This window comes from Harmonia axyridis, chromosome X (genome assembly GCF_914767665.1).
Source record: "Harmonia axyridis chromosome X, icHarAxyr1.1, whole genome shotgun sequence".
Classification (NCBI taxonomy): Eukaryota; Metazoa; Arthropoda; class Insecta; order Coleoptera; family Coccinellidae; genus Harmonia; species Harmonia axyridis.
Window position 1 is genome coordinate 17,813,065 of NC_059508.1, and position 14,538 is coordinate 17,827,602.

The 14,538-nt window shown below is 33.4% G+C and overlaps 1 long non-coding RNA gene across 1 annotated transcript; it reads left to right on the forward strand.

Moving 5' to 3' along the window:
- Nucleotides 1-588: 588 nt before the first annotated feature.
- Nucleotides 589-13,929, forward strand: LOC123686297. Its single transcript, XR_006748437.1, has 5 exons — nt 589-948; nt 7,370-7,519; nt 8,339-9,228; nt 10,896-13,430; nt 13,903-13,929. It is a non-coding gene; the product is annotated as an uncharacterized LOC123686297 (long non-coding RNA).
- The last annotated feature ends 609 nt before the right edge of the window (nt 13,930-14,538 follow it).

Sequence of the window (14,538 nt, forward strand, 5' to 3'; positions counted from 1 at the left end):
ACTACGACTGAACCGAATATTCACGTGAGGCGTTATCATCCTGATAAATGAAATATAAATGAAATTATCCTTGAATTCGTTGAACAGAGAAAAAAATGATTTTTTCAATGAAGTTTTCTGTCATTTTTTGGTCAACTATAATAAGAGGCGACCGAATATTATACACCGCAGGACATTATCGATCCGCCTTGAAAGGGTACAATTTTCCAGGTGAAATTGAGTCGCTCTAGTCTGCCTGAACCTTTCCAAACCCTTTCTCGTCGACTATCACTTTATAATCGTTACTCGTCCGATGAAATAACGTTACGCCATGGTGGCAAAAGCCAGTCTTGGTGGTGTTCTGCCAATTGCCGACGGGTAGCTCCAAGTCCAGGTGATAGTCGAGATACTTTTAAAGGTTTTCTTGCCCTCAAATTTGAGAAATGCAACCATCTCCTCATGGTAGTGGTTGAGACCACCCGGCTATAGGTCCTCAAAAAAATGACTTCGAAGTGCAGATTCCGTTCGATTCCTTCGAGTAAAATTTGCGATATAATATAAAAGTATTCCCTTGTAGGCGTTAACCTGGATCATCCAGGTCTCCATTGGTCTCCAGGTAACGCTGCCGGTTCCAGGAATAGAGCTGCTATGCGCCTTCTGAAGTCCGTGAAATATTGCGCAATCAGGTGGTTCGATAAAGCTTATTCCCGGGCAGTATACTTGCCCGGTCGAAATGGGAAATTGAATGTCCCGGCATTTTTCACGGAATATTCTCAATATTACAACTCTCGTTATCCGCTCAGAACTTATTAACTTCGAATACACCTGTATTCTCCCGAACAAGGATAATTTTTGATGATTTATTATTTCCATTTAAGTGATAAAGAAGTGAAGATTCCACATACAAAAATTGTCATGTTATATTCAACAAGTTGGGAGTTGATAGGTGGGGCCAAGACATTTTACTATGTGAGTATATCTACATACAAAATTTCAGTGAAATATGATGTATAGTTTCTGATTAATTGGATGTTGACAAAACGAATTGTTTTTCAACAATCTATACGATTAAGACGATTATTATTATTATTACTTGTGAAAATTTGCTCAAACATTCGTTTCCGAATCAAGTTTTTCAATAATTGCGAAAACAGAATTATAAGGGCCTGAATCCATAGTCATCAAATGAATTTTGCCTATTATTGGGTTGAGATTTTGAGTCTATATATAGGGTGAGTCCAGTGGCGTATCCAAGGGGGGGGATAAGGGGGGATATATCCCCCTCCAGAAGGAATATCCATTATATGTAACAACCTCATATATCACAATCTTATTATGAGTAAGCAGAATTCTTTGGAAAACTTCTTCAAAAGGAGGAAAAATTGAAATTTTTTTTTCTTTATCCCCCATAAGGCTTATGTCTGGGTATGCCACTGGGTGAGTCAATGCTGAATAGTGTTTGATCGGTCGATAACTCCTGTAAATTTTGAGCTAGCAGAATGATTCAATTTTTGTCAGAATCGATAGCACTCAGCGCATAGAAAAGTGGAGAACAACGATACCACCCTATTTTTTTTCAGTGGGAATGCCCAATTTCCATATCGTGCTCATAATCTCCACGAAATTCTGATTTCGAGAAACCCCACTTGTCATCATTTATCTGTGGTACTTTTTGACGTAGGTCACTTTTTTAGAAAAGTTTCATGATTGCTATGGCAATTTATTTCAGATATCCATAAAATGCCATAGAACTTATTACATTATGATAATTTGACAATCAGCACCGACAATACAGTACTGTTCACCGCGATGGCCTATTAGGCATTTATAGAAAACTAATCATAATTTTGTGCTGAAAATTTGCATGTTGGGATGTGAGACAATGACTTTTCTCTCTAAAATATTTTAAGATCTCTACAACTTCTGGTTATACCGGAAAGAGACTGCTACTTTCTATTTCAAATGGCACACGTAGTATATTATTGCATCATTAGATAGCTTATTTGATGAAAATTCCAGTAATATGATTTACCTTGGGTATAGACTCAATGGTTCGTGAGTTAATGGGATCATTGTGAAAAAATGGTGACGACAAAGACACATATTCTTTTCGAATATTTCTGCAGAAAAAGTTTTTTCAAAATACCCTGTTTCATTTTCGATTCTACAAATACGTAGAATTATAAGACTGTTTGCAGTGTGCTCCAAAAATGTACGTAGTTTTTATCAGAAGACCATGAACTTTAAGAACTCGAATTCATCAAAACTAAAGATTTACTAATTGAAACCTTTATTCTTTATTATTTCAGTTGATTCTACGTATAAAAAGAGGTACTAGCGGTTAGCGAAAACGATATTCTCAAGATTTATTATTGTAAATTTATAAACCTAAATATCATTATATTTAATGTATATTTGTTTACCATGTAGAGTAAGACACGTAATTCATTCTCCAAGCCTTTGTGTTTTCTCAGCAAGGTTCGTACGGTTTTCAAACTATCGCCAGTATCAGTATCTTCGAGTTTTTTATCTTTCTTCTTAATCCAGTCTTCAGTTTCATCCAGATCCCTGTAAAATCTTTGGAGGTCATCAACAGAACTTAACTGTAAATCTCGGTTACTGCTGATTTCTTGAAGTTGTTGCATTTTGAATTTCATATCCTGCGAAAATATCAGATGTCATTAATATGAAAAAAAAATAAAAACTCAATTTTAACTCCGTATTAGTAGAAACCATCTGTCTCAGTTTATCTTCAAGCCAGGGCAGTTATTTTTATGTTTTTGTTAATCTCCCTATGAGCTTTATTTTCATTTCTGTAAGGTCTGACTGAAAATCATTGAATTTTTTTTGCATAATTTCAACAACCTCTACACTTTCACCAATATGGCCTACCGGGACATATGCTCCTTTCTCTGAAATTTTATGTTACTTACAAGAGAGCAATGATATTTTAAGTTCAAAGCTACACTTCACTTTAAAATTCCTAACCTTTAATCCAAGAAGATATTTCTGAAGATTCCTGTATAAGAGAAAATGTTCTGACTGTATCCGCCAATTTTTTTCTACGTATTTCTGTTAATTCTATCAGCTCACTGTACTGCTTTTCCAATTCAATCTGTCTGCTCAAAATCGGACAGATGGAATTTTTTTCTCTAGGGTTGATTTCTCAGGCACATGTCCATCTTTCTCAACCTTACACAAAATCTGAAACGAGATGTTTTCTGGATCGGTATTCGTTTGGGGTTTCTCAACTAAATTGTACCTCATGAGAAGAGTTGACTAAGGTAAGGCAGTCTCCTGCCATAATGGTGAGTTCTCTTGGATTTCTTGATATATAAATTTTCCACAGCAACAACTGGTTAGTCGCTCATAGGTGACAGTCACTTTTAGCTCTGTTTGCTCCAAAAAAATAAAAGATCAGTTAATTTTGATTTCGAAAGTTTTTTATTGGAAATAATGAACCAAATACACTGCAAATTTTTGACAACTTTTTAATTATTTCTTCCTTTAACTCAAAATATCTTGATACATCAAAGAAGCATACAGTGTGGTCCAACGAGAACTCAGCACTTCGATTTTTCGACTGAAAATGTGGAAAATCGCTAGGACCCGTCAATTTCTGAGTCGAGGGGAATAACTTTTTCGTTTTTTCATTCCCCAAAATTTCAACTCCGTAATGGCGGTGAACACAAGCTCTTGATTTTGAATAGGAATGATAATTTGAAGATCCTATCGAGTACTATCAGACCATAAAATTTTGTTTCAAGATATCTATGGATATGAAATAACATCGAAAATAGTGAAAGAAGCAATTTGCAATTTATCTCGGGAATATTATTCGTATCCGACACATTTTAAAGGTATTTTTTAGTTATGTTGTTAATTTTTTTCCAAAAAAGTAGAAGAACTATGTTTTTGATTAACCCAAGTCTATCGTGAATTTTTAAGAACTTTACAAGTGTGTCAAAACGCTTGTCAGTTTGAAATGGCGTATTCCGTAGAAGGAAGGGTGGAAATGATATTTTTTTTAGAAATAACGTCTCTGCGCGAACAACAGCGGCTTTATGCAACAAACGACATCCTGGAAAAATGTATCCACTGCTTACGTTGTGCAACTGGTTGCTAAACTTGACACTACTGGTTCAGTCGGAAACAAAAAGAGGGTGCATGAAAGAGAAAGAGCGAGGGATGTGGCTCTCTTAGATCATGTTGCGATGGTTCCGACCTTGAGTACTAGGAAATTGTCCGATGTATCTGGTGTTTCACGAACAACAATCATGAGAATCCCACATAAATTCCATCCTTATAAGATACGATTGGTTCAGGAACCGAAGGAGGATGATCCCGATCGCCGACTCCAGTTCTGAGAAGTGGTCAGTGAAATGTTTAACGGTAATCAAAACTACATGTTCGATATCTGTTTTTCGGACGAGTGTTCATTAAAATTTACCATAACGGCATTGTTAACCAGCATGACTGTCGCTATTGATCAGATAAAAATCCAAGATTATTTCATGAGGTGCATTACCAGCGTCACCAAAAATTGAATGTTTGGGCAGGTATTTATAGAAATCACCTATTAGGACTTTTTTTTATACGCGGTAATTTCACTGGTCAAATTTATTTAGATCTATTGAAAGACGCTTTTTATCCAGCCATCGTGCAAGCATTGGAGAACGCAGAAGACCATCAACCGATCATTTTCCAACGAGATGGCGAACCACCTCATTTCGTTCAACCGGTGCGTCAGTTCTTAGATGATTATTCTCCTCACGCCGGAATTGGAAGAAAGGGACATATTTAGTGGCCACCCAGATCACCTGATCTGGCTCCACTGGACTTTTTTCTATGGAATAACCTGAAATCAATGATTTACACTACACAGTATCACTGGATGATATGCAACAACAATTCTTACAAACCTGACAAAAATTTTATCGAATGATAAACCTGTCTATTCAATTTTTTCAAATAATTCCAGGCCTCGAGGCAAGTGGTCAAATTTTTAAGGATCTCATCTTTATCATAATGATTTTCAGCTATCATTCGTTTTCTAATAATATAACGTAGAGCATATATTTCTTTCTCACGAACTATTATTTCACCTCTTCTAGTTTTGTATCTAGAAGTCAAGTGTTGGACATCAAATAAGTCAAGCTCTGTAAATAAAATTGATGTATTCCAGGAATTCCGATTACCTAGTCATGTAGGTAATGGCGACCTATCGTTTTAGAACTGTCGGTTTGATTAGGTGATGAAAATATGAAAAACTCCACATAATATATTAAATTCGATGGATTGAATTTGTAGACAATGCTTCAAAAAGCAAAAACCTATCGGCCATCGTGAATTGGTGAAATTCAAAGAATACTCAATGAAATAGAGAACAAGAAGCCACTGCTATAATTATTTTAATAGGTATTCTATTATGATGAAAAATAGTTTTTGGGTTGAAGAATAGTTGCTGAAATATACAAATAGAATTCAGAACGTTCTGAGAGTTAGAAAAGATCCGGCGATCTTCCCTCAATTAGATCAATAGGTAGCCAGTCTATGAGTAGTGAGTATACACCTTTAGAAAAGCTATTGGTATCGCAAATACGCTGAAGGAAATTAATATGTTGATGATTAAAGCTTCGTTTGTACCAAATTATTCAAACCTTCATTCAGATACATGGGCGTTCAACTTTGCTTCCGCCGTTTTTTCCAAAATTCGAGGCATTATTGTGAAAAACTCGTTCACATTCATGATTCAAAGTATTGTCCATCCCTGGCAACTACTTACTCCCATCTTTTGGGCAGCGCACGAATCCCGCGTTGAAAAAACTGGTCATCTTTTAAAGCGATCCACGAATCGAAGTGCTGGTCAGCCAGGCCGTGTGCCACTGATCGAAACAAATTTGGCCGTCTACGTGGAAGCATGGCCGGAATATCCCCATGATTTTTGTGCTTGGGATTATCGTAATGCACCCATTCTTCTTCTCCAATCACAATGCGATGCAGAAATCCCTTCCGTCTGTTCCTTGCAAGCAGCTGTTCACCAGCAAACGCCGTTCAACATCTCTCGGCTTCAATTCGTACGGCACCCAATTTCCTTGTTTCTCAATCATTCTAATTCTGCATCTTCGAAAACATTCTCTTTTCCATCGCCATGTTGATTTTCGAAATCACTGTTCGTGAAGCGTTGAAACCTGAGACTATATATTTATTTATATTAAAAAGTGCGCTTCAGAAACTTAGAGCTGGTCGACTGTATCACTACCATATACTGGTTCATTCAAATTGTTGCTATATCATTCATGTTGTCAAACTGCGCATGTGTAAGGTTTCTCTAATGACTTATTATTAGACTCAAAAATTGTTTCTCTCATTTAAAATGCAGAATTGATATAACAGGTAGCAATTTTTCATTAAGACAGTCTTTTCGGATATATGTATTTTCAATGAGTAAATCGAAGAATATAGTCGATTCTGGTATTTTATGTTAGAGGCCATTAGACGAAAGAAATTCAGGATAGAGTATTGACAGCACCTTTTTTTTTCCTGCTTGAGGAGAAACAGGAGAGATAGAGATATTTTCATCACCTCATGGCTCTCAAAACAACACGTTGTCATATTTGGAAAATCTTAAAGTTATAGAATTACAGAAAATTTGGTGAGTCAACATGAAGTTATTAAAATTTTATTTCGTGTATTATCTTTGATTATAAATGGTTTGTGACTGTGGAGCTTGTGGAAATGATAGGAATTCAAGTCGGAATTTATCGTTCCATAGCTGAGTGTATTGTTAAAACAGATGTATCAAGTTGTTTATGTTTTCAGTGGCGCAGAAACTGTTAATGAGGAAGCTCTCAATGTTTAACAAAAAATTATGATTTTTTTAATTTGCGTTCCTTGATAACGATGAAGGGAGACGAATTTGGGCTTCCTTGCTGGGATAGTTGGATAAAAAATAAGAAAATAATTTTCATTTGTTTAGATCATTTCGATCCTAATGATTTCCAAACGAGAACAAATGGGAAAAGATTCATTAAACAAGATGCCAATACATTAACTTTACATTCTCTATTTGAAAATTCTAGTATAAGGTAATTACAATCTTTAACTGCAATAGATAAGCGCCTATAACTACATAACATGCTTTAAGCTTTACCTATATTCAAAATGTTTCAGTGATAACTCCCCAAAGACGGAAAGCAGTCTAAGTGAACAAGATAAATAAGTTATTATGATCTCTACAATATTTTATTGAAATCTCAATTCAAATTTATTCATTTGCAATTGAAAATTCTTCAATTGAGAACTTTTGTTGTGTGTGACCAGTGAATATATTATCAAATAATTGTGGCATTTTGGATGTAATATTCTTTAATAATTCTGAATTTTCTAGAACATTGTGTGCATCAAGTCATAATCCTGATGAGAGTGAACTGGAGCAGAGAAATTCTTCATTCACACTCTCAACATCTGAATGTGAAAATCAAGCAAGCAAGGTGGAGTTCCTTGAACCGAATACGGATAAAATGCCCACTAAGAAGAGGTAATATTTAGTTCATATCATAACAAAATAAATTAGGTGATTTATGAACATTCTATTTTAACTTTTTGAGTGCTCATTTCGTGAAAATATATATACATATATAGCTATATACAGTTTTGTATTCTCCAAAAGTACGATTCATGATCGAGTGCTCAAAAACTCTTTACTTCACGTAGTGCTTTTTCAATTTTTCGTTTGAATAATACTCAGCTTTACTTAATTCATTACAAAAAGAAGGAATACATTGGCGATTTGTCTAGTAGCGACTTCTCAACTCCAGAGAAGAGAAAGAGGAATCTTCACATTTTCTAGGCTTCACTTTATCATCTCTGATGTTGAGTGATGTCTCAACAAAGGACAAAATTACGTTTCCTAAGAACAAAAGTAAAACGACAGAAACGCAGAATCAGCAAGCAATACTAGTGAGTTGATTATCTGTATTTATTTAATATTGACCAAATGTAAATTTCTCTGCACTCTGAGAAAATAACTTCTTGCTTTTCAATCAGTGCATCGTTTGTCAGCTTCACAATCTCATCACTGTTCTGAACACTGAAGTCATAACTCGACAAACTTAGATTCAAGTCCTTTCAAAGAGTTCATTTTCTGACTGACTGAATTTTCTACACAAAATAATGCTGTGTAAATCCTGCATTCCCAACACCACTCAGTACAATTCATGCATTTATTTGTCAAATATCTGAGCATATTTTAAAATCAATTTTTATATTAATTATTTTGGAAATATTGTATTCTAGTCTCATTACCAATATCTTTTTCTTTCTATAGTGGAATATATTCAGTTATATTTTCTTGCAGGCATCAGAACCTGAAATAGCAGGACATATTTTGAAACGGATGATGAAAGTACAAAGCAGGCAAAAATTCGAACCAAGTTTAAGAACATTTGCTCTGACACTGGCTTTTTATTCTCCTAAATCTTATAATTATGCAAGGAGAACGTTCAATGGGAGTTTTCCACATTTGGGAACAATTTCTTAATGGTATCAAGTTGTCGATGGAAGTCCAGTGTTTACTCAACTGAAAGGACTGAGCTAGTTAAGAAATGTCTAAAATTTATCTGTGAAAGTGGAATTATTATAACTTCCCTTACTTTTGATGGCACCGCAACAAATATCTCTATGGCAGAGAAATTGGATGTGAATTTCACTCCATTTTGAAAACTTTTTTTGTGAACCCAATATCAATAAATATTCTCATTTTTTTAGATTGCTGTCACATGTTAAAATTAGTCAGAAATTGTTTTGCTTCACAAAGTGTCATAAAAGATTTTTATCGAAGAAGCATAGAGTGGAATTATGTTTCTAAATTATGAAATAGTTGAAATTCAGAATAATAAATAAAAAAATGAAGGTCATGGTACCAGGTTGAGCATCGTTAGGGTGAGCTCTCGATAGTATCTGTAATTAAAGTGGTTAAATTGACTACAAGAATTCAGATCTTAATGTCATAGTGTATATTTATCAGATAATGGTGAATGGAAATAGTACTAAGTAAGTTCAAAAACGAGTCAGAAAACTAGAAGTTATTCTAATTCTGTTACAATTGATGAGGGCGTGGTGGAACTTCTAACCAATAAATGATTTACAAAAGTGAACCTCAATATTGAAGGACAAATAGACAAAATATGTATAAAGTTCGGTAAATTGGATACCAAGATGGAAAATATGATAAATTAAATGTCTTCAGTAAGTAGTAGGTACTTGAAATTTCGGAGCAGGATAGCAAGTAAAATTCACTGATTTGAGCAGGACTCAAAGATTGTTTGATGTTCCATGATGGTATGAAAATCAATCGAATCTCATTGATTCAGATGTCGCGTAATCCCCTCATAGTGCTGTTTACGTGTTATTGACGCTTAAAAAACACATGCACTTATCAGGCTTTTCGGCGTTCGCTTTGCTAAACGTTGCCGAAATTTATTGCCACTTGGGTCGGCTTCTGGATTATTTTTCTTTTCAATTTCCCTATTAATTTGTTGATTCCTCACAATGCAAAATATACGAGAAACGATTTCAATTCACCATTTTCAACTCATCCTTTTCAAGAAATATAAGATGTTTTATTATTTCATACCGAATTCCATTATATTTTTCAATATTTATATCAAATTAACTAATGTTGGACGTGGGCGCATCCGAATTTAAAGTAGTGGTTCATCCGTAAAATCCGATTCATGAGTATTGATGAATTTTGTCCCTGTTTCGGATGTCGTCGATAATCTGTATTATTCTGTTTCAATTTTCTTACCATTGAAATGAAAGAAAAAGAGAGATAAGCTCTCGTTTATATTAGTGGAAGTGAGTGAATATTATTTTTGGGTGGAGGTGGGTCTTAATCTATCATTTTAGGAAATTGTCACGTCTAATTGATTTGGTTATTACATATATTTACATATGTATAGATATATATATATATATATATATATATATATATATATATATATATATATATATATATATATATATATATATATATTTTTTTTTTTTCTCTTTCTTCATCTTGATATATTGACTGATAATAGTATATTGTGCAACAAGTACGAGCCTGAAAGGCGAGTGTCGCAAACACACGAGCGAGAAAAGGACTTTCTCCACATGTTGCACACTATACTTTTCCTATAACTGCTCAAATTTCAATAATTCAAGTAATGGACTTGATTCAAATCAAAATGGCCTTTATTGACAGTATGTGCTAATTTATTGCGCTTCCATAGAAACGACTCAAAGCCCAATTATATTGGTCTACCAAGCGAGATGTGGGCAAAGTGCCCTGAGAAATAATATTTCCCACAATATGAGCAATACATAGTTTTGCAATTTAGTAAGCTATGCAGAATACGCTACTTTTAATAGCAGTTGAAGGAAAAGGTATTTTTTCTTCCAATTTAAGATTTTTCGTGAATCCTAGTGCTGGAATGCATTTATTATTCTCATTTCTTTATTATTAGTTTTCCTATCATTGAACTCACTCATAATTCATGAGGCCTAGCTTAGTTTGTTAACTTCGAACCTCAGTGTTTACTACTAAAATTGTAGAGGGATGAACACTAAATGCGATGAATTCTGTGAGGGTACTTCGAATGCAGATTACGATATTATTGTGTTTGTGGTCATGTCACGATTAGCAAATGAACTCAATTCCATGATAGAACTTGTCACAAAGTACTTTTCGCACATCAGTTATGCGATACCACATACACCTTTCTGTGTGATGCAACCCCATTATATTATATTGTAGTGTATGGCTCGGTTTAATGTTGGCATGCAACTAATAACTTCTTGAGATTTATTATATATAATTATTTGATGTTACCTTTTTTCCTTGTATTGAGAATTTTGCGATCTGATTTTAGGATATGATATATAAATGAATAAATAAAGAAGGACTACATGCAGCAACCAAACTTAGACTGAGGCACTTGCAATGGTCAAGGGAAAAAATAAAAGTTCTTTTAGCTACTCGAACATTGAGTAAAAGTGTCAGTGATGCTATAAAGATTTAAGGGAAGACTTAAACTACCCCGAATTTGAAGGTTTCTAAGGTAGACAGTAAATTTTTTCTAGAATTCATAACAAAATGATAATATACATATTTGGTCAACAATTGAATAATATCCCAATTTCACAAAGCTAGATAAAAACAGGCTTGAGGAGAATGTATATTGAGTATGTTATTGAAGAGAAATACTTGAAGTAAATTTCAACTTACAGGCGCTCCCTAGATCACTCTGAATTATATTTTGCGGTATCACGAGCAAGGGAGGTTATAATAATAACCCAACTGCCAGGAAACTTGAGACATCTTACAAAAGGCTACTGATCCACAATGAAATATATCATCAAATACTGGCAATGCCATAAATTTAGATATGGTGACAATTTTAACTCGTGGGTCAGGAAAAAAAATCATTAACGAATCTGGAGAAAATTTGGAGGGAAAAGAGGAGTTTTTAGCATTCATAAAAAAAACCAGGGAAGATATAGAAAATTATAACTTCCATGCTAGCTCAGCATGGAATCCAACTATGTATGTTGAGGATGTTGTCGCTTATATTTCTGGTTTTGTCACCAGAGGTGTTCTTAAATGCATTAAATGAGCAAATATTTTAGTGGGCAATTTGTCTTTGTCTGCTCTACGGAGGAATGGTTATAGGTGTTTGCAGGGCTGCTGAAAAATATTTTATGTTCTATGACAAAACTACGGGTGTTTTAGAATCTTAAGTTAGAGATCCAATCACGCCTCTGATGACAAACACCATGAAAAATTTTCATTCGACAACATTTGAAGTTTTTGGTAATCAACTGTATGATGATGATCCCCTGGAGGGTAATTGCATGGACCTTGTCAAACTCCTCCTCAAAAACTATTTTAAACTTCAGATTCATTATGAAACAGTTAAAAACTCATTCTCTTCAGGAATGAATAAATTTTTGTATATATATATATATATATATTTATTTTATTTGTTTTTTAATTTTCATGTAAAAAAAAATCACGATTCCATTAGTGTGATTTTCTTTAAATGCCAGATTGAATTTTTAGAATTGTGAAAATATTGTTTCATTTGAGAATTTTGCAGAGGAATTAGAGGCTTATAATGTTGTTTTCCTTTATTTTTGCAGGTTTGTTTGTATACTTATTGTTGCTTTTGTGAATGAATACCTCTATTTTTGCAGGTTTGTTATTGTATTCTGATTGTTGCTTTTGTGAATAAATACCTTTATTTTTGCAGAGAAGCTCAATTTAGTCTCAATTCAATCAAAATAGAACTTATTATAAAACAAAATTTTCTGCATCTACTCGTATTTCACCAATCATGGAAAAACTGAGATTTGATTTCGTTGTGAAACCTGCGGCAGATGAAAAATCAAATATTATATGTGTTACTTCAATAGCAACAGTCAATGGAAAGGTTTTTGGAGTACCAGATGAATATTAACCAGTAAATTTGCATCAGTACCTTATTAATACTCCAAATTAAGTAAAATAGAAAAAATCCTTAACAAAGAGATATCAAAGAAGAAAAATATGGATAAACTCAACAGGAGATAAATCGAAAACGTCTTTAGACGAAGAGAAAAATTTACAATTTGATGATGCTCAGTGCAAAGTTTGGAAGAACTATTAGAGAAATTAATTGACAATAAGCCAGCATAATTATAATCACATAAATTAGGACAGATTGCAAATGACTTTTATGATTTACTGACAAAAATTTGAATGCAAACCAATGGATTGAAGATTTCAATAAATAATGTGATCGTTTTCAAATCAATGAGGACAAAAACAAAATTATAATTTTAAAATATTTTTTGCAATATTCCGGTTCAGATTGGTACAGTTGCATGATGATTATATATTCGATAGAATCAGAATCGAATAAATGGGAGAGAAATTTTTGTGGAACGTTCACGAATAGAGGATGGTCACTGGCTAGGTATGCTTTAGCTTTCAAATATCAAGCAGGTTCTTTGCAATGAAAAAGCGAAAAATTATAGTTAGAAGTGAGAAAATCAATTGACACTGGAACACACATAGCATGTGGCCGGCCTAATTATGTTGTTGACAAAATTGATAGGGAAACTCTACAAGGAACCGAAGATCTTCTCAGTGAGATTGGGAAATTAGGATATCTGGTTATAAGAATAGGAAATATGATAAAGGATGAAATATAAATTCTGACGAAAGACCTAAACGGAATGAAGAAAAAAAACCATGTCGAATCTGCGTAATCGAAAAAAAAGGGAAACTTTATCATCCTGAGAAAAATTGTTGGTACTACGAGGAAAATCACAGAGGAAATTTGAAGACTCTGAATAATACTGTATTGGAAATTGAACAAAATGAGATTAATCCGAAAAAACTGGATGTTCCACCATTAAAAAAGGTAAAGTTACTATTGAATGACAAATTACCGCGTCTTCGAAAATTCCAGTAGCGAAACATGGAATGAAGCGTTGCAAGTTACTATTAGAAGTTTCTGGAATTTATGATTCAGGTTCGAATATTTTGTTGATTAATGCAAATTTATTAAAGAAATAGCCGAAAAAATTTACTTGTGATATTCAAATAGTTAACTTGAAAACTATGTATAAATGGTGAAAAACGCGAGTTATAGTAACTCTTAAAATAAAAATTTATAATGAAGAAAGAATAATGGCTGTTTTTGTAGTAGACAATGAAGATTTTAAATATGATTTTTTAATTGCTTTGGATTGTATAAAAAATTTCTAATTAGTACAAAATGAAAACTTGAATATCACATAATTTGATTCAGCACAAAATAATATGAGCTCCAATAAAGAGTGTGCCGAAAAGGATAACCTTTTTAAAAATGATTCTTTATTATTATTTTTCAGATTCTGATGAACAAGAAGAAGAAAATATAAAAAGACATGAGATAAATTTCAATGTATACTTAGATAAATTCAAGATATTGGTGAACCATTTAGATTAAGAAAAAAATCAGAAATAAAAGAATCAGAAGATGATAAAACTGAAGACACAATCACAAAGATTGCTCCTAAATATCTTTTAGACGGTTTTCAGGTTAATATTCTACGTAGCGAATTAAAATCGAGATGAAGGAACCTGCGAATTCTAGGAAGAGATAGGAAAATAAATTTTGAAAACACATTGAGATTACATGAATATGAATATAATACAAAATATTCGATTCACACATAAAGAAATATAAATTCAAAGAGGAAGACAGATTCTATGTAGGAAATGGATCTCGATTGAATAGGAAGAAATTGGAGGAATTGAAAATTGGCCCAATCGAAATTCAGAAGAAGATTTCCAGTTCAATCTATGACCTTGATACTGGAAAGAAAAGCTAAATAAAAAATCGCATAACGAAATTGTCTGCAGTAGTTGTTAATGAAGGAAAAATAATGTACATTATCAATTGCAAATTGTTCTCTCTCTGAAGGGGGAGAAAATCACCTTACCATAAGTGTGATTTTTTCTAAATGTCAGATTGAATCTTTAGA